Consider the following 22,222-nt stretch of genomic DNA (forward strand, 5'->3'; position numbering starts at 1 on the left):
CTTTTATGGATTGTTATTCAATTTTTTTTATGATGGATCAAGCTTTCTGACCATTGTGGGTTATATCCATGTTTTCAGTCAGTTCCTGCTTAAGCCTTGAGTTGTTGTTGAGCTTCAAGTCTCGTCAATTACAAAGCGAATGTTTCTTTCCATGAGGTTCCTTAGGCGTATCAAGCAGTACCTACCATTTGCCCTATTCAGGACACTAATCCATTCCCTCGTCTTGAGCCATTTCGACTACTGCAATGGAATTTACACCGGTTGTAAGGAGCACACCCTTAAGAAACTCCAGACAGCGCAGAACACGGCGGCGAGGCTGCTATTTGGCAAATCTCGAATTGAGGCAGCAACGCCCCTTGGTGAGAAGCTCCACTGGCTCCCGATCAAAGAACGAATTGAATTCAAAGTCTGTGCTCTTACCCACAAGGTTGTATACGGGGACGCTCCAGCCTATATGTTCAGCCTGATCGACCTCCCGCCCAGAAATTCTGAAAAGTCGTCCTGCACCTATCTCAATCTCCACTTTCCTAACTGCAGGAACTTAAGATACAAGCTGCCTCTTCATTTTGCTTCCAGTGTCCCCGTTATTGGAACGCTCTGCCATCAACGTTAAAAGAGACTACCGATCACAGACTATTCAAGAAATCCTTAAAGACCTACCTATGTGAAGAGGGGTTGGTGGTTGAGAGGCTAGGATAGGGAAGGGCAGACTTATACGGGGTCTGTGCCAGAGTCGGTGATGGGAGGCGGGACTGGTGGTTGGGAGGCGGGAAATACTGCTGGACAGACTTATACGGTCTGTGCCCTGAAAAAGATCAAGGTAAGGTATACACATATGAGTTTATCGTGGGCAGACTAGATGGACCGTGCTGGTCTTTTTCTGCCGTCATCTACTATGTTACTGTGAGGCATATTTTCAAAGCACTTAGCCTCCCAAAGTTCCATAGAAACCTATGGAACTTAGCCTCCCAAAGTGCTTTGAAAATATGCCTCTATGTTACTATGTGATCGCTCATTCTCCTCAGCTGTTTGATCTTCTGCATCTCCGCCTTCCTTTCCCCTGCTGTTTCCCTCTCTTCCCCTCATCTACTTTATTCTCTGCTTTGCACTAGTACAATTATGCTGTAATTTTCATCAAACGTTGTAAGCCACATAGAGCCTGCCTTGGTGGGATTATGCGGGATATAAATGTTCACAATAAATGAATAAATAAATACATACATTTCAAGCTGTTCTCCTGTTGCAATGGTATGTAAACAGTTCGTTGTTTGAGACCTAGGAAACTGCAGATTCAAATTCTGAGATTTCAAGTTGGAAAATTAACCTGTAGTGCTGTGGACTACCCTCTCCTTATCCTCAAAACAGTTATGAGTTACTCACATACACAGTTATCAGAATGCTGTGAAGTCAACAGACTCATCCATCCACGTGCGGAAAGGGTAGAAAACAACCACAATCACCTCAGCAACAAATGACCGAAGTGGACAGGGGTTTAATAAACAGCTAATTTGTCACTGCTTCTTATCTACCACATAAGAAAATGCAGCAATTCTGTAACATACCACCCTGAAAAAGGCTGATAAGCAGAGTGATGATGTCCTAATGAGCTTCGCTGCGCATTCCTTGTATTGATAAATAGCTGGCAAGCAGTGGCTCCGACATCCATCAGTTTGCTCAACAACCTTTGCCCCCCCACCCCACTCCTATTGACTGAGGTGATTATGTCTTTGGAAGGCAAACTCCCTATTTCATATTCTTCCTGCTCTTTTTTCCAGAGCAGATATCTTTGAACGCACTGTGGCAGGCAAGCTTTGGTACTGGCCTCCCTGAGGAAGCCTTCGTAAAAGGGGCCTTTGAGAGCATGCTCTGGAATGAAGCCAATCAGATCGTCCCCTGTCTGTCTCGGAAGAAAATCCGGCCCTGGCATGCAAAGCCAAAGCCAGACTGTTCAGCCAGGGCGACTGCAGTCCCAGACCAACCTGTCCTAGCAGAGCGAAAATAAAAAGTGCTGAAGGGAAAATTACCTGTTTGTCTCCAGACTAAATTAACTTTTTTTTTCTTAGACAAATATGTATAGTATTCTTCCTTAAAAATACAATTTTATCTGTTCAGGACTCTTGCTTAAAGGCAAAGTAAGACGCATTTTCTAATTTTAAAGCAGAAAATTGCATTGTTATTAAAAAAGCAAATAAACTATTAAATGATCTGCTCTATCAGCAGAAACAGTTCTTCATATTAGGGTAACAGCATTTCATATCCTTCTAGACCTACAGCAGCCAATAAAGGCCTTTTTACTAAGCTGTCTTAGGGAAACACCAAACAGTATAGTGTTGTGTTAACTCCTTATGTGCACTAATCAACGCACTAAACAATCTACTAGTGGGGTCTGGTATGGGCAGAGACGCCTTCCATTTTGGGTCATTACTGTGTACTAACTACAAATACAGCAAAATGGGGCACCAGCTCTTCCTACAAATACATTCTGCGCTGTCAGCCATGCTGATAATATGGGGGTACAGATACAGAAAAACGAAGTGGGAAGTGGACCAATGACTTCAGGATGCCGAGACTAAAATGATATAAAGTAGAATAAACTTTATTGTAGACTCGACACAGAAGCTTAGCTGAGATTGGGTGGCATAGCCGGTGGTGGGAGGCGGAGCTGGTGGTTGGGAGGCGGGGATAGTGCTGGGCAGACTTATATGGTCTGTGCCCGGAAAATGACAGATATAAATCAAGGTAAGGTATACACAAAAAGTAGCACATATGAGTTTATCTTGTTGGGCAGACTGGATGGACTGTGCAGGTCTATTTCTGCCGTCATCTGCTATGTTACTTTGTATGACAAAGTACTGTGTTTCGGCCACAGGCCTGCCTCAGGAGTCTTGAGCTGTGTAAATAATTTTTTTTGAATCACTGTCTCATCTTGGATGTTACCAAAAAAATTTTGTATCCAACGCTGGATGGTCTAATCAAAGACTTCCAAGATCGTCAAACAAAGGTGTAGCAGTAGGAAAACGCTTGTAGCTTCAAAAGGAAAAATATGGGGTAACAATCATTGCTCTGGGTTAGTTGGATGGGTGAAAGCCCCACACGGGCTTTTCGAGTATCATGGATTAACTGTTGCAGGTAACATGCATTAGGTGCAAAACCTTAGCACGAGTTAATAAATATGGCGCTCGTTTTCAAAAGAGAAAAACATGTCAAAAAAAGGCCAAAAGCAGCAGATGGACGTTTTTCTTGCAAAAAAACCCAAAAAACGTTGACGTCACTATTTTTGAAACTCGGAATGGGGCATTTTACTCCACAGTTCATCGAAATCACAAGGAGGGATGTTCTGGGCAGGATTTGGGCGGGCTTAAAATCTGGACTTTTTCAGGGCTAATGGAACAGAAACAAAGGTCCAGGGCAAAAGAGAAGTACATTTTTATCTAGACCTGTTTCAGTCATGACTAAGTCAGAAAAAGGTGCCCTAACTGACCAGCAGATTACTGGAGAGATTAAGGCATGATCCCCTCTTAATCCTCCAGTGGTCACTGACCCCCTCCCACCCCCCAAAGATGTGAGAATGACAGTAGATATCAGCCTCTATGACAGCTCCAGATATTATGGCCATTCCTAAGAAAGCAGCAAGTGGTCAGTGCAGCAGACAGTGAACAACGGGACTCAGGCTCAATTCCCACGTTAACCCTTTAATTTCAGTACAAATATGTGAACCCTCCTGGAAACAGAAATATCTCCTGTACCTAAATACATAAGTGACCTGCAAACCTGAGGGCTATTGTAGTGGTGGACGTTTAGCTAAAGTAGGTTTACTCTGTTCCTGAAGGGGTTTAGGTGGGATTTGTACCTGGGTCCCTTTATGTGAAGTCCACTGCACTGACTACTAAGCTGCCCCTCTGCACTGCTGTGATGTGTGTGTGGCCAGTTTACTAGGAATGCTGCCAGACAGACGCTCCAATGGCTTGTTTTTCTACATTTTTCCATGGGATATTCTCATTTCAAAAATGGTACTTACAGATGGGCGTGTTGAACATGAATACATCTAACTCAAAGTCATACTCGAACCAGAAATTTAGAAAAATATAATAATACAAGTCATTATTGATACTAATATAAGTCTTTAACATTTTCCTAAATGACATATATGATAATTAGAAACTATCAATTGTAAATCAGTGCCCTGAATCTCCGTTGCTATTTTGGCACTTATATCAGATATCAAGTATTTCATTATATATAAACAAATAGCCTCAAAAGCTCAGGGTACCTTTAGATTAGGACACCAACTGTAATGGCTAACATCATTGGCTCCTCCACCACCTGAAAACACCCACAGAGTAAAAACTTCCACAATTTTTAATATTGGAAGAAAAAGTCTGTAGTAAAAAACGGGGGGAGGGTTTGTAAATTTTGATCTGAGAGCCCAAATGTCAACCTTGTATTTTAATCTTGAACTTGTACAACTCAATTCAATACCAAAATATTAAGAAGATCTCAAAATGAGAACAACTTCTTTTACGTAGCTTTTAAGTGGGAGTAGAAACCACAACTATATCCACTGTTGTAATAGGGTTGTAAAGTTCAAGCGTGTACTGATTTTCAGTTTACTTCAATCCTCAACCAATTCAATATGTCGTCTCATAAATCTCTATCTCTTAATTTCTCTCTAACCAAAAACGACGACTTCTTTTACTTAGCTTTAGGTAGAGGTGAAGACAACACCAATAATACTCCTACTGTAGCTATCGATAGTAAAAAGTCCAACCACATTCTGGTCTTCAATTACTTCGATCCCCAACCGGATCTAATGTGACATCTCTCAAAATGTATTTCTCGATTTCCCTTTCTGAGGTAGTGTATTCCAAAGGTGTGCTCCATGGAAAGGGAAGTATCTTTCGATGACTAACTTAAACCTACTATTTTTTGCAGTAGGATAACCTATTTTCAAAGTCTGAAAATAACAGAGATTTCTTCCCGAAAAAGGGATTTCTATGGAAATATTTCGGCATCACAAACACTATATTGATCAGACCGTCCCTCTAAAGTCAATCGTGGTAGGTTAAGGAAACTGCTGAAGGAAGTTGCTGTGAGGACTACGGTTACTTCATAAGGACTACAGAAGCTCTAGCTGGGGAAAATGTTGACTGATTTACTATTTCAAGATTATCCACAAACATGGCCTGAATGAGAAGGTGTTTAGAAAGAAGCCGTTGTTGAAGGAAAACCATGGTTAGAAAGAAACACTTATGGGACACTGTATACATGTGAGAAAAGGTTTCTGTGTAAACCAAACACAGCACATTATCCTACAGTAAAGCATGCCGGAAGTAGCATCATGTTGTGGGGATGCTTTATTTTATTTATTAGGATTTTTTTTTATTTAAATTTTCCAATACATCACCACTTAAAGTGAATATGCAATCGGCATTATTTAACATTAGGAAACAAAAATAATAAGTATATATCTTTACAGCCCGTTTGTCCACAAGTTAAAGAAATTTGATTCCAAGATTAAGGAAATTCAAATAAAAGACAGAAAAAAAATACAAAAATTAACAATCAATAGATGCTTCCTCTGGTTCAGACCCCACCCAGCCTGCTGATTAGGGAAGGTTTACTATATTCACATCAACTCTTGCATCAAGAAAAGAGTTTATTGATGCAAGAGTATTAGGATTTATTTACTGCCTTTTTGAAAGAATTAACTCAAGGTGGTCTACAGGAAGAATAAATCAAACATAAGCAATAGACAATTACAGCAGTAAATATCTCTCTATATAAAACGCACCTCCAACGTTCGAATGAAGCCTCTGTTAGCCAAAAGTGAAGGGGGTGAGATCGCATTGTGTCTGCCCCGCCCACGCGTCAAACGTGATGACGTCGAGGGCGGAGCAATGACACTCATCCAATCGCAACGCTCGGCAGCGAAGCGTCATGGAAGGAGGCGGTGCTCTCAACGTCTAGCCTTCCCTTCGCTGTGTTCCGCCTTCTTCTGACGTCAAGGATGACGTCAAAAGAAGGCGGAACACAGCGAAGGGAAACCTAGACGTCGGGAGCACCGCCTCCTTCCCTGACGCTTCGCTGCCGGAACCACGGAGGTACATTTAAAAACAAGAAAAAAAAATAAAAACCATGTTGGGGGGAGCGAAGAAGAAAAACAATGGGAGCGGGAGGGCAGGGGAGAAACGACACCATGGATGCGAAGGGGGGGGAAAGAAGAGGGCGGCCCAGGCTGGGACATGGGAGAGAGAGGAGCATGGATGCAAGGGGGGGTCATGGAAGGGAGACAGGGGACTTGCTGGAAAAGGATGAATGGAGGCGGCAGGGGACAGAGGAGCATGGATGGGCATGGATTGGAAGGGCAGGACTCAGGGAGACGGGAATTGCTGAATAGGGATGAATGGAGGGCACAGATGGGCATGGATGCATATGGATTGCAGGGCAGGCCTCAGGCAGAGAGGGGAATTGCTGGATAGGGATGAATGGAGGGGCCAGGTGACAAAGGAGCATGGATGGGCATGGATTGGAAGGGCAGGACTCAGGGAGACGGGAATTGCTGAATAGGGATGAATGGAGGGGACAGATGGCCATGGATGGATATGGATTGCAGACAGAGGAGCATGGATTGGACTCACACTTTCACTCTGACTCTCAAACACTCACTCTCACATACACTCTCCCAAACACACACACTCCGAGGAAAACCTTGCTAGCGCCCGTTTCATTTGTGTCAGAAACGGGCCTTTTTTACTAGTATTCAAATAACAATACAAAGTACAGCATAGTACATACACAATATGTAATAAAACATTTTAATAGCATAGGGTATAAGCAAAGATGGAACATATAGATAGGTAAGAGAGTAAGAGGAGTTAGAAAATAAGGTGAGTAATTTACAGAAAGTTGCACATGAGGTCAGAGAGATGGTTAAATATTATCTCAGCTAGGGTAGGAGTGGATAAACATGTCCTGCTGCAGTATGTGCGGCCCGTGTCACTCCTTCTTTCTGTCTGTGAGACTAATAAGCAACAGGAGCAGGGAAACTTGTGAACATCCTGAAAATGATGACGGAACATTGTAAGCCACATTGAGCCTGCAATTAGGTGGGAAAATGTGGGATACAAATGCAACAAATCCTATATAATAATTCTCATCTCCAACGTTCGGTCTCTGCCTGGGACCGTGGCTCTGTGGTCTGATTCTGGCAGTAGATCAGTGAAGGGGGGGTGGGAAGAAGGGGGAGGGGAAGAAGGGGAGGAGGAGGGGGAGGGGGGTCCTGGAATTCGGAGAGGGGGGAGAGGCGGAGTGGGAAGGGGAGAGGGGGGATGGGAAGAAGTGGCGGGGGGGGGGTCCTGGAACTCACATGTGAAGAAGTGGGAGGGGTTTCAGGAACTCAGACAGGGGTGGAAGGGGGGGGGGAAGGGGGTTCAGCAAACTCTCGGTCTCGCTGTGTCTCACATATGCACTCGCACACACTGTCATTCTGACACACACACACTCTCTCACAGACACAATCGCACCCAATCTCACTCTCTGTCTGACACACTTGCACAGTCACTCTCTCTCACACAGAGTCACTCTCACACACACACTCTCAAACATACACACCACGAGGAAAACCTTGCTAGCCCCCGTTTCCTTAAAAACTGAAACGGGCCTTTTTTACTAGTAAATAAATAAATAATAAAGGAAAGACCTGAAAGAAACCTGTTCCAGTCTGACACAGTGTTTATTAACAAACGCCCAACGTGGCCATGTTTCTCCTACTTCTGGGCTGCGTCAGGGGCTATATACAAGTTCTCACTGCCGCTCCTTGTGGCCAGGAGCAACTCATTTAACTTTCCATTGTCTCAGGTACAAACTCAGACTGTAAGCCCTCAGGAAACAGAGAAATACTTACTTTACTACTACTACTTATCATTTCTAAAGCGCTACTAGACATACACAGCGCTGTACACTTGAACATGAAGAGACAGTCCCTGCTCAACAGAGCTTACAATCTAATTAGGACAAACAGGACAAATAAGGTATAAGGACAAAGAGTAGCAAGATTCTGTGCAGAATCCCAAACAGTAGCAAGATTCCGGAATCCCAAAGTGTAGCAAGATTCCGGAATCCCAAAGACTACTGCTACTACTACTTATCATTTCTATAGCGCTACTAGACGTACGCAGAGCTGTACACTTGAACATGAAGAGACAGTCCCTGCTCAACAGAGCTTACAATCTAATTAGGACAGACAAACAGGACAAACAAGCGATAAGGGAATATTAAAGTGAGGATGATAAAATCAGGGTTCTGAACAAGTGAATAAGGGTTAGGAGTTAAAAGCAGCATCAAAAAGGTGGGCTTTTAGCTTAGATTTGAAGACGGACAGAGATGGAGCTTGACATACCGGCTTAGGAAGTCTATTTTACCTGACTACAACTCACCCTGAACTACTACTGATAAGGTATGAGCTAAAGCTTAATAATAAAAGGACTGGACTAACTCAGAGCAGATGTAAAACTATAAAAATCCATTAGGCTAAAACAGGAGGGCTAGGCATTAAGAGGAAACACCGGACACAAAAGAACAGGCAAATTGATATTGCACGACAATCTTAAGTCCCAGAAGGCCCTGTGACAATGTTCATAAAGTCTGCACTGTCACACATCTTAAGGAAATACTGGCTTTTGGCCAAAGTGGGCTCAGCTATTCACGTATGTGGTTGTCACTCCTGAATTTAATAAAGTGTGTGGATTTCTGTCAGAACGTGGCACACTGCCCTGAAATGCCTACGACAGAATGAAATACTGCACCAGGTAACACAGTAAAGATGGATTAACAGGTTCTAATGCAAACAAACCTCTGTCCTCCAACTTCTTCTGGAAACACTACTCTAAGTTTCAAGCATTCAAACCAGACCTGTAGGCTAAAACCATCTGAAGGAGATCATTCTTCCGTAATGAGACACAGCAGGAAAAAGAAATCTAAATGGCACATGGTCTTGCTTTTTCAGACACAGATAAGTCCCTTTGGCCCGGTGCAAGGGTACAATTCTCTTGTTCCTTGCTTCCTGTAAGCTGCTTTGAGTATCTTGAACTATGTGAGCTTGTAACATTCGCCCACGTGGTCTCAGCAAACACATTTATTTGCTTTGAGACAAGAGCTACACATACACTGCATGTATCTTGAGTTGTGAGAGCTTTAAAAGTGCGGGGGGGGGGGGGGTGCTGATTGCAAACAAGTGCACGGCTTACATAGAGAAAGCAAAATAAAATAAAATATAATGAGGGTAATTCGCAGACTGGATGAACTGCCATCATCTATGTTACTACAGCGAGGCAAGACTTCCAGTGGCAAAACAGAAATAGATCAAAATCAGCACGATCGTACCTAAACCTGCATTACCCCAACTGTAAAGGGTTAAAATACAAAACAACATATGCATCTAGCTTCTCCTACTTGAGCGCACAACTATGGAACGGACTCTCGCATGCTGTGAGAACAATACATGACCACCTGAACTTCAGGAAATCATTAAAAACTCACCTCTTCAAAAAAGCCTATCCCTCCGATCCAATTTAACCCCCCCCCCCCCACACCCAGCAACACAACACAATCAAGGATCGCACTGGACAACTCACCACCACCACCATTCCCCTTGACCCAATGACGCCTGACTCACACCTACCTCATCTGACCACAACACAATTTTGTATTTGTTATCAGCCGTAATGGCAAATGCCTTTACGGTACTTGTAAGCCACATTGAGCCTGCAAACAGGTGGGAAAATGTGGGGTATAAATGTAATAAATAAATAAATAAATCCATGTTGACTTTGTGCTGACATTGAAGCCTTCCCCTGAGCAGATGTAAATGTCCACCGTTTCAGTCTAGCCGCGATTTCTGCATGACCTGTACTAGTATTTTATAAAGGCACATAGATACCTAAGTGTAGAATAGAAACAGATCATTGTCCTCACGTACTTACCTCAATTTACACCTTCCTAACTGCAAAGGAATTAAATACAAAACCTCCTATGCATCCAGTTTCTCATTTTTGGGCAGCCAGCTTTGGAACACTCTACCAAGATCCTTCTGAACAATTAACAACTATCTACCCTTCAGAAAAATGTTGAAGACCCATCTCTTCAAGCAAGCTTACCCTAACGACCCAACTTAACCTTATAAGCCCACACAACTCCTGCTCTGATGATTCAACCTTAAACCATGTCTCCCAAACTCCCCCCAGTCTTCTCTTCTCCATCTTCCCTACACCATACCCCTCCCAATCTTTTTCCTTTTGCCTATCATACCTTGTTCACCTTTCCATGTTCAATTCACATATTCTTAAAACCTTACTATTACTATGTTTATTACAATTTATCATATTCTCCTTACAATACTTTGTAATTCTCTTTACTATGTAAGCCGCATTGAACCTGCTGCATGTGGGAAAGCGCGGGGTACAAATGTAATAAATAAATAAATAAATAGACAAAAAATAAGAGCTTATGTGGTTTTTGTACGTAGGTGACCATTTAAATGATTATCTTCTTAGCGGGTATAATTTACACAAGCTAAATTTCACTTTGAAAATTAACTGCAAGCATGCAAGACAGATAATACCTGGGTACTCTGCAACTTTACATATTATTTGAAAATTATCCCCATTGAGATAACTATTGCTACTATTGATCTTTTCTGTATAACTGATGATATATGCAATGCTGTACACACATACATCAGAGATGTACAGCATACAGACTATTCAAGACGGCCAAAGAGGACATTCTACCTTGAACTCTCAGCCTGCTTTTCATGTGGATCTAACCCTCCTTCCCTGTCAAAATCCTGAAAATCTGGTGTTATAGGACACCAAACAAAAAGCTAATAATATCACTGTTCCCTCTAAGCCGAGCGCATGAGCAATTGCTCATACATTCCAGGAGCATGACTCACAGATTTTACACGGTCGTTCACAAAAATACTGACCCCAGCACACATGGCCATGCAGTGAGAGAACTCTTACCACATGACCATGCGGAAGGAGCCCTTATCACCACACAGTGGTAACCGGGCAGCGTGTGGCGATGTACGATTACCGCCGGGTTATCGCTGGGCAAGCCATTTCCGGGGGTTTCTTCCCCCCCCCCAGAAACGGTGAACGTTCAGGGCGAGACTACTGCCGGAGGCCATGTTGGGCCAGCGGTAGTCCGGAAGAGTGAGCGGTAAGCCCATGTTGGGCTTACCGCTGCTCTGTAAAAAGACCTCTAGGTGTTATGGTTGACGATACGTTGAAACCCTCTGCTCAGTGTGCAGCGGTAGGTAAGAAACCAAATAGAACGTTAGGTATTATTAGGAAAGGAATGGAAAACAAAAATGAGACTATTATAATGCCTTTGTATCACTCCATGTTGTAACCACACTCCGAATACTGTGTGCAGTTCTGGTCACTGCTTCTCAAAAAGGATATAGCAAAATTAGAAAAGGTACAGAGAAAAGTGACAAAAATGATAAACGGGATGGGATGACTTGCCTATGAGGAAAGGCTAAAGAGGCTAGGACTCTTCAGCTTGGGGAAGAGACAGCTGAGGGGAGGTATAATAGGTGTCTGTAAAATACTGATTGGAGTGGAACAGGTAGATGTGAATAGCTTGTTTACGCTTTCCAAAAATACAAGTACTAGGGGAACGCATTGACGCTGCTAAGTAGAAAATATTCCATCACTCAACGTGTAATTAAACTCTTTAATTTGCCACCAGAGAATTTGGTAAAAGCAGTTAGCTTAGCAGGGTTTAAAAAAGGTTTGGATAATTTCCTAAAAGAAAATCCATAAGCCATTATTAAGATGGCTTTGGAAAAATCCACGTCTTATTTCTAGGATAAGCAGCATAAAATCAATTTTACTCTTGGGATCTTGCCAGATACTGGGCTAGATGGACCTTCAGTCTGTACCAGTATGGCAACACTTATGTTCTTAGCACAGAAATAGAGAACAAGGCATCACATGATGCTTGGCCAACCAATGGCAGTTTGGAGAACATTCTCCAGGGTTGATTTAAAACCAAGGTCATTTTAAACATCCCAAGAGGTATCTAAAGCACTTCCTCATAGTAAATTGCATGGACAAGATTATGTTTCAACACTGATCAGAAATGCTAATAAAACTGATCTGGAGGGGGGGGGGGGGGGGGGGGGAAGTCCAATGAATAGAACAGTAAACGAGAGAAAGAACAATGGGACCCAAATTGCAGAAATAGTACAAAAAGTTTCAAAGATGCTCATTGTTGCTCCACATGAAAAATTAGAAAAATGTAAAAGCATAATTGAGAGAATAGCTAAAAACTGCACGGAACTTAGAAATGAGGCAGCAGGACGGAGAATTTGGGAGACTGAAAAGTGAGATGTAGCTGGAGCAGCAGTTCTGTTTTGTACTGTCCTACGGAGAATCTGGATTTTATTCACGAACCAGGTCTTTCTTCTCCCAGGTTGGCCGAGGATGCTGAATAGGCAGTGCTCATGGCTCAGGGGGAGAGGTGGGATGGAAGAAGGGAATGAAGCCTCAGGAAATGAACAATAATCTTGTAACAGTGACACCTAGTGGTTGGGTTCCAAAAGAGGTCCTAGTACATGGCCCCCAGCTAAGGACTATCATTGGAATAACTGGGCTGAGTTGGGAAAATCCTGATGTAGTTAAGAATGATTGCTTATGGCACTAGATCCCATCACCTGTTTCAATCAAGCTGTTTAGTCCACCCGAGTTAGTTTTCATATTTGTAAGATTCAACTCTTTCAAATGCTGAGCTAGCAGATACTGATCTATAGAAAATGAATCATACCAGCAGAAATAAAATATAGAGCATGAGACCGAGAATAAGACCAGTCAAGATGGGGAGGTGGGACTGGTGGTTGGGAGGCGGGGATAGTGCTGGGCAGACTTATATGGTCTGTGCCAGAGCCGGTGGTTGGGAGGAGGGGCTGGTGGTTGGGAGGCGGAGATAGTGCTGGGCAGACTTGTACGGTCTGTGCCAGAGCCGGTGGTGGGCAGCGGGACTGGTGGTTGGGAGGCAGGGATAGTGCTGGACAGACTTGTACGGTCTGTGCCAGAGCCGGTGGTTGGGAGGAGGGGCTGGTGGTTGGGAGGCGGAGATAGTGCTGGGCAGACTTATACGGTCTGTGCCCTGAAGAGCACAGGTACAAATCAAAGTAGGGTATACACAAAAAGCAGCAAATATGAGTTATCTTGTTGGGCAGACTGGATGGACCGTGCAGGTCTTTTTCTGCCGTCATCTACTATGTTACTATGTTACCAGTGATATCTGAGCAATATTCTAAGTGGTTTTCTTTCCAGCCTACTGTTGCAAAAATTCTAGAATTGAGTGGGGGGGATTATTGCATAAGATTGGAAAAATGATACAAAAATTCTTTCCAGGAGTGGTGTAAGAGAGGCTCACCATTATCGGTCATGCCAAAAGATAAATCCAGAAGCGAAGGAACATACGTTAGTTTGTAATCCTTATGTATCACTTTCTTGGCTTTGGTTCTACTCCTAATTGAGTAACACAGGTAATCAGAGGTACTGCTAGAATTTCAGTAACGATAAACCTTCCTCCTTCCCTTATCACAAAGATCCTTTCTAGGGATACTTCGTTTTTCAAGACGTCTTGCAGGAGAAATGCGAAGGATGAGGGCTGTGTGTTTAAGAACAAAAAGCATGTAGACTTCTGCTGGAAAAGAAGGAATCTAGAAGGGTATTATTTCTGTTTTTTTTTTCCTTTTGAATTTGCATTTCCAATTTAATTCAATTACAAAACTGAATGAGCAAAACACAGTGTGAAAAATACAAAAAAAGGAATAATATAACAAAATATGCATAAATGAAAATAAATTCACACACTTGAAGGTGAGAGACCATAGTAATGCCCTTGGAGCCAGAATAAAGGAAAAAAGGCAAAATGAAAACTAATGATTGCATGACAATAGCTACTTCTAACCTGCACTGGAATGTACAAAGACATTCTTTTTCAAATCAATAGAAATTCTTAACTGAGAGGGCTCATAGTGTACTTTACAGAAGATAATTCAAGAATACACTTGCAAAGAAAGCAAACCAAGAAAAGACAAGCTCAAGGCCACAGCCTCTTGGTGCATAGAAAGAAACCATTTTCTACCTTCATGTATAATGCTTCACAAGTCCAAGAAAATCCATTATCTTCTGTCCCTGTAATTTTCAGCCCGTTTCCTAAAATACAGCTGAAAAATAACGTCCTGAGGCCAAGGAAACACAGGAGAGGCTAGTAAAGCAGTCTAATTAGATTCTTTCTATGTAGGCTTTTTCCAAAAAGCGTCATGTCCAAGCTGTTCATTCAAACTTCAGCAAAGACTTTTCAAACCTCCTCTACTTCTTTGATTCTTCAAGGCACGTCCCATATCTCCTTTAGATATGTCTAACAATTATAAAGGAGAAACGAGAGAAACTTTAGGAGCGTTCAATACCCACAGACGAGAAGCATTAACATAATTCAGCAAATATTCTAGTCTGCGGTGAATCACATGTTTTTTTTCTTGCAGAGAAGACATCTGAGCAATGTTCATCTCCAGGTTTTTTTTAATACACCCAACCTGTTTAGAAATTCTGATCACTTGGGCCTCAATTCTAAAATGAATGCCCGTTGTTAATTTAGCCAGTAATGAAAACTGATTAAAGAAGCCATAAGTACTGTCAAGTGTAATACTAAGAAGCTTACTCGGGAGAGTCTACATCAGGGGCGTAGCTACATGGGACCACGGGGGCATGGGCCCCCACAGATTACGCCCTGGCCCCCTCTACATTTGACCCCCCCCCCCCCCCCGCCGTCCGCCTCCCACCGCATCAGGTACCTTGTTTGCTGGCAGGGGTCTTTTTTTTTTATTTTTACACTTCTACATGGTGAGTACCGAGGACACTGTGAAGCGATGGTGAATTTATCAGCTCATGACTGGATAGAAAGTAAGCAAAATCAAAGTCCGGGGGGGGGGAGGGGTTGGAGTGCAGAAGTGGCCTCGAACCTAGGGGCCTTGTGATCTAGTACTTGCTCCTGCTGCCAGTGAGAGAATTGTTCTTGGCAGAACAACTGATGTTGCTGAACCTGGGTCTAACGGGGTTCAAGCAGGAGGACAACTACCCGGAAGAGGCATCATAGCCAGGAGGTTGACCATGGAATCACCATTTCGAGGGTTAAAATGTAGCCTTCTGATGTTTAGTTTCAACTCGATGTTTGCTGTGGTGTTGACTCTTTTTTTTTTTTGAGACAATTTCTGTGAAGAAATTAGGAAGAGAGCTGTGCACATGTCCGTGGATAAACAAGACAGAAGGTGGGAGGGTCTTCTGGCAGATTGGGAACCTCCAAGCAGGCTCAGAGAAATCCAAAAAGACTTATCGGAGCTGGAAGAGAGCTACAGTACATGGGTACCGTCAATGACATCACCAAAGAAAAAGCCTGCATCGCCCTGGTTGTCTGCAGAAAATGCCAGAGCTGATCTAACTAATTTGATTCCGCACAAGAAATCCTGTGGTAAGTCTGTAGCACTGGCCATAAATGTTATAAATAGTTTGTTCTCACAATTTCTTGTTTATTTATGAGAAACTGGGTAGAGAGTTTCAGTTAATGTGAGCAGTGAATTGCTGTTACCATCTATTTTCAATTAATTATAGAAGTTTAATTTTATTTCACTATTTGCAGAAATTGGTGATAAACGAAATTGACACTAATTTCCACGTCAGAGTAGCTTTAATAACAATGGCAGCTTTGCTAAGACTAATACCCTCCGCAATGCAAAATAATCATGAATCGGAAAATGATTTAAAACCTTTTATTACATAGCTTTCACGTTGTATCAGAAAAGGCCTAGGACAGCATTGACTGTTCCTACACATGGAGGAAGAATGAAATTACAACATATTGCATTCTCAATGTACCAATTACATTTGCCTCAGATAAACCCAAGCTTAGCAACAATTTCCCCCCTTTTTTTTTTAATTGGAAGAGCCGAGCTGTCCATAAGCGTTGGAAAGTTCTAGGGGAGATCTATCGTAACACTGGTTAGGCACAGCCCTGGTATGGCAGACTTGGTATGAGGAGAGGAGATCTTCAGTTTAAGGAGTAAAACATCTGCATTCGTTACAATCCTAAATCTCAGGCATGGAGAGAAGATTATACCTTTTTGAAATGGAAATAGGCGCTGCGATTGAAAACACCACCCCTCCTTTTGGTCTGTTCTATCATATAGTTTGGTTAGGGTGGTGGACTTTGGTCCTGGGGAACTGAGGAACTGAGTTCGATTCCCGACACAGGCAGCTCCTTGTGACTCTGGGCAAGTCACTTAACCCTCCATTGCCCCATGTAAGCCGCATTGAGCCTGCCATGAGTGGGAAAGCGCAGGGTACAAATGTAACAAAAATAAAATAGATACTATTGGAGATTCTACATGGAATGTTGCTACTATTGGAGATTGTACATGGAATGCTGCTACTATTGAAGATTCTACATGGAATGTTGCTACTATTGAGATTCTGTTGCTACTATTGGAGGTTCTACATGGAATGTTGCTACTATTGAAGATTCTACATGGAATGTTGCTACTATTGAGATTCTGTTGCTACTATTGGAGGTTCTACATGGAATGTTGCTATTCCACTAGCAACATTCCATGTAGAAGGCTGCGCAGGCTTCTGTTTCTGTGAGTCTGACGTCCTGCACGTACGTGCAGGACGTCAGACTCACAGAAGCAGAAGCCTGCGCGGCCACATTGGTGGTCTGCAAGGGCCGACCTCTACATGGAATGTTGGTAGTGGGACTCTGGGCAAGTCACTTAACCCTCCATTGCCCCATGTAAGCTGCATTGAGCCTGCCATGAGTGGGAAAGCGCGGGGTACAAATGTAACAAAAAATAAAATAGATACTATTGGAGATTCTACATGGAATGTTGCTACTATTGGAGATTGTACATGGAATACTGCTACTATTGAAGATTCTACACGGAATGTTGCTACTATTGAGATTCTGTTGCTACTATTGGAGGTTCTACATGGAATGTTGCTACTATTGAAGATTCTACATGGAATGTTGCTACTATTGAGATTCTGTTGCTACTATTGGAGGTTCTACATGGAATGTTGCTATTCCACTAGCAACATTCCATGTAGAAGGCTGCGCAGGCTTCTGTTTCTGTGAGTCTGACGTCCTGCACGTACGTGCAGGACGTCAGACTCACAGAAGCAGAAGCCTGCGCGGCCACATTGGTGGTCTGCAAGGGCCGACCTCTACATGGAATGTTGGTAGTGGGACTCTGGGCAAGTCACTTAACCCTCCATTGCCCCATGTAAGCTGCATTGAGCCTGCCATGAGTGGGAAAGCACGGGGTACAAAATGTAACAAAAAATAAAATAGATACTATTGGAGATTCTACATGGAATGTTGCTATTCCACTAGCAACATTCCATGTAGAAGGCTGCGCAGGCTTCTGTTTCTGTGAGTCTGACGTCCTGCACGTACGTGCAGGACGTCAGACTCACAGAAGCAGAAGCCTGCGCGGCCACATTGGTGGTCTGCAAGGGCCGACCTCTACATGGAATGTTGGTAGTGGGACTCTGGGCAAGTCACAACCCTCCATTGCCCCATGTAAGCCGCATTGAGCCTGCCATGAGTGAGAAAGCGCGGGGTACAAATGTAACAAAAAAAAAAAAAAAAAAGTTAAAAAACAAATAGAAAAATCTCTATTGTACAATTTACATCTCTGCAAATTAAACTCTCTGCTGCAGAACTATTCACCACATTTACTTCAGATTTAAGAACTTTATGAAAGTCGCAAAAGTGACAAAAATCACACAAATTGATCATTTGCTTAATGTACCATTGGAAGTAGAGGATTTGAAATCAGCTGCCAGTGGAAACAATTAAGGACATTCTATCCTGCTTCAAAGGTGGATCTTTACCACATTCATTGAAAACTACAGGCTCATTTATACATAAGGGGGACAATTCTATAAATTGGCGCCTCATTTTAGGCAACCCAATGACGTACAGTGACAGCCCACAATCATGGCAACACTCCATACTACAAATCCCAGGGAAAGCAGTTGCTGCCCATGTCTGTCTCAATAGCAGACTATGGATTTTTCCTCCAGGAATTTGTCCAAACTTTTTTTAAACCCAGATACGCTAACCGCTGTTACCACAACCTCCGGCAAAGAGTTCAAGAGCTTAACTATTTGTTGAGTGAAAAAATATTTCCTCCTATTTGTTTTAAAAGTATTTCCATGTAACTTCCTCGAGTGTCCCCTACTCTTTGTACTTTTGGAACGAGTAAAAAAATCGATTTACTTCTACTCATTCTACACCACTCAGAATTTTGTAGACCTCAATCATATCTCCCCTCATCCGTCTCTTTTCCAAGCCAAAGAGCCCTAACCTCATTAGCCTTTCCTCATATGAGAGGAGTTCCATCCCCTTTATCATTCTGGTCGCTCATCTTTGAACCTTTTCTAATTCCGCTATATATTTTTTGAGATTATGGCAACCAGAACTGAATGCAATACTCAAGGTGTGGACGCACTATGGAGCAATACAAAGACATTATAATATTCTTGGTCTTATATGCCATCCCTTTCCTAATAATTCCTAGCATCCTATTTGCTTTTTTGGCTGCCACTGCACACTGAGCAGAAGATTTCAGCATATCTACAACGATACCCAGATCTTTTTCTTGAGTGCTGACCCCCAAGGTGAACCCTAACACCAGTATAGATCCTTGTGGCACTCCACTGTTCACCCTCCTCCATTGAGACAAATGACCATTCCTAATTCACACCAGAACCCTGCCTCCTATTCCATGACTCTTTAATTTTCTCAGGAGTCTCTCATGTGGAACTTTATCAAAAGCTTTCTGAAAATCTAGTTACACTACATCAACCGGCTCACTTTTATCCACGTCTTCAAAGAAATGAAGCAAATTGGTGAGGCAAGACTTCCCTTGGCTGAACCCATGCTGACTCTGTCCCGTTAAACCATGTTTGTCTACGTGTTCTGTAATTTTATTCTTTATAATAGTTACCACTATTTTGCCCTGCACTGACATCAGGCTTACTGGTCTATAATTTCCCAGATCACCCCTGGAACTATTAAAAAAAATCTGCATCACATTGACAACCCTCCAATCTTCAGGTACTACGGATGATTTTAACAACAGGTTACATATTACTAACACAGCAGATCAGCAATTTCATGCTTGAGTTCTTTGAGTACCCTTGGATGTAAGCCATCCAGTCCGGGTGATTTACTACTCTTTAATTTGTCAATTTGTCTCAGTACATCTTCCAAGTTCACCGAGATTTCTTTCAGTTCCTCTGCATCATCACCTTTGAACACTATTTCTAGTACAGGCGGATCTCTTACATCTTCTTCCGTAAAGACAGAAGCAAAGAATTCATTCAGTTTCTCTGCTATGGCCTTCTCCTCCCTGAGCGCCCCTTTGCTCCTTCATGATCTAACAGTCCCACGGATTCCCTCACAGGCTTTCTGCTTCTGATATACCTGAAAAAGTGGTTACTGTGAGTTTTAGCCTCTGCGGCAAGTTTCTCTTCATATTTTCTTTTAGCCTTCTTTATTAATGCTTTGCATCTGACTTGTCAGTGCTTATGCTGCTTCTTATTTTCTTCATTTGGATTCTTTTTCCATTCTTTGAAGGACAATCTTTTTGGCTATAATGACATCTTTTACTTCACCTTTTAACTACGCTGGCTGACGTTTTCTCTTCTTTCCAACTTTACAAATATGTGGAATGAAACTGGACTGGGTTTCCAAGACGGTATTTTTGAATAATGTCCACAACTGATTTAGTGCCCTAACCTTTGCAGCTGATCCTTTTAGTTTCTTTTTAACCATTTTCCTCATTTTAGTTTAGACACCCTTTCAAAAATTAAATGCAGCTACAGTAGATTTCCTTTGTGGGTTCATCCCAGATAGTAGCTCTAACTTGATCACTTTTATATTACCGTTTCCCAGGGGACCCAACAGGGCCACCTCTTGCACTATGACCTGAACAGCACCAAGGACCAGATCCAAAATGGCTCCTCCACTTGCCAGTTCCTGGACCAGCTGCTCCAAGAGGCAGTCGTTTATTACATTTAGAAATTTTATTTTATTTCCTCTGCATTCCCTGATGTAACATTTATCCAGTCAAATCTCCACTACACAAGCTGCAAAGGACTCAAATACAAATTAACTTATGCATCCAGCTTTTCCTACATAAGCACACAACTATGGAACGCATTACCAAAGGCCGTGAAAACAACGTATGATCACCTAAATTTCCAGAAATCATTAAAAATTAACCTGGTCAAAAAGGCATACCCTACCGACCCAACTTAAATGCCTGTACCCTGCAACACAACGAAACCAAAGCTTGTAATGGACATATAATAACTTTTCCTCTCTACGATTCCCTAATGTGTCTGTTACACATGAAACTTATTCTACCACAACATTACTGTATTTGTTCATACCATAAGTACATAAGTATTGCCATACTGGGAAAGACCAAAGGTCCATCGAGCCCAGCATCCTGTTTCCCACAGTGGCCAATCCAGGTCACAAATACCCGGCAAGATCCCAAATATGTAGAAAACATTTTATACTGCTTATCCCAGAAATAGTGGATTTTCCCCAAGTCCATTTAATAACGGTCTATGGACTTTTCCTTTAGGAAGCCGTCCAAACCTTTTTAAAACTCTGCTAAGCTAACCGCCTTTACCACATTCTCTGGCAATGAATTCCAGAGTTTAATTACAGAATTGGCGAACGCCTTTACGGTACTATGTAAGCCACACTGAGCCTGCAAAGAGGTGGGAAAATGTGGGATACAAAATGTAACAAATAAATAAATAAATAAAATTACATTTATTCATTTTTTACCTTTATTTATTTTTTTTTCAAAGAGACAGTCATCTATTGCAACATCTACTAACATGCTTATACAAGCAAAAATGCCATCTCCAACAAAGTCAAACAGAATATACAGAAACAAACAACCGATTTTATTAATCAAGCTAACTCATTCCTAATCTTAGATTAATAGGTGAAGACAGCTCATACCACCCAGACTTAACAAGGCATCAGCACTTTGTGAACGTTATATAGAAGAATCTCTGGATCAGTTCTAGTTTGATATAGATTTTTATTTATTTATTTATTTTTATCTTGTACTCTTTCTCTACAAAAGAGCATACAGTTAAAAGTTTGACTTAAATATGGTAAACCAATTTCCGCAAACTCCTAAAAATGTATCTCTTCGACAAAATCTACTATAATGAAACTCACCCTCAACGTTCTGAGGACACTGATGTCAGTGAAGCCAAGCCCTGACTTCCTTCAAAAAGGTTCGAAGGTTCGTGGTGGTGAAGCCACCAAAATCGCTCCGGGCCCCGCCCTCGAGGGCGGAGCAATGGCAGAACAACGAAGGGGTTGGCAGGGAGGGAGGCAGGGAGGCGGGTGGGAAATCGCTCCGGGCCCCGCCCTCGCGTCAAACGTCATGACGTTGGGGGCGGAGCAATGGCAGAACAACGAAGGGGTTGGCCAGGGAGGGAGGGGGGAGTGTTGGCGACGAAAACCTTGCTAGCGCCCGTTTCATTTGCTCTGAAACGGGCCTCTTTTACTAGTCTAATATAATAAAACGCACCCTCAACGTTCTGAGGACAACGTTCTGTGAAGCCATGAAGCCATCTGACGTCACTCCCAGGCTGAAGGGTTCGTGGATTCGTGGTGTGAAGCCTTCAAGCCAGCCAGCCGTCTCTGCCCCGCCCTCGCGTCAAACGTCATGACGTCGAGGGCAGAAAAAAAAAAAAAAATCCGGAAGCGAAGCGTCAGGGAAGGAGGCGGCGCTCCCGACGTCTAGCCTTCCCTTCGCTGTGTTCCGCCTTCTTCTGACGTCAAGGATGACGTCAAAAGAAGGCGGAACACAGCGAAGGGAAAGCTAGACGTCGGGAGCGCCGCCTCCTTCCCTGACGCTTCGCTGCCGGAACCGCCATGGAGGTAAATTTAAAAAGAAGAAAAAAAACAAAAAGGGGGGCATGGATGCGAGGGGGGGGGAGAAGAGGGCGGGCCAGGCTGGGACATGGGAGAGAGAGGAGCATGGATGCGAGGGGGGGTCATGGAAGGGAGAGAGGGGACTTGCTGGAAAAGGATGAATGGAGGC

At 42.8% G+C, this 22,222-nt stretch overlaps 1 protein-coding gene and 1 long non-coding RNA gene across 3 annotated transcripts in view; both read right to left on the bottom strand.

The window, feature by feature from the left end:
- Positions 1-22,222, bottom strand: part of VTI1A (vesicle transport through interaction with t-SNAREs 1A) — a 673,595-nt gene that overhangs the window by 141,270 nt on the left and 510,103 nt on the right. The window lies entirely within an intron of this gene.
- LOC115469936 lies at positions 4,640-9,440 on the bottom strand. The gene is made up of 3 exons (XR_003942091.1): positions 9,352-9,440; positions 5,631-5,637; positions 4,640-4,651 (listed from the first exon to the last, which is right to left on the bottom strand). It is a non-coding gene; the product is annotated as an uncharacterized LOC115469936 (long non-coding RNA).

Source organism: Microcaecilia unicolor, chromosome 5 (assembly GCF_901765095.1).
Source record: "Microcaecilia unicolor chromosome 5, aMicUni1.1, whole genome shotgun sequence".
Classification (NCBI taxonomy): Eukaryota; Metazoa; Chordata; class Amphibia; order Gymnophiona; family Siphonopidae; genus Microcaecilia; species Microcaecilia unicolor.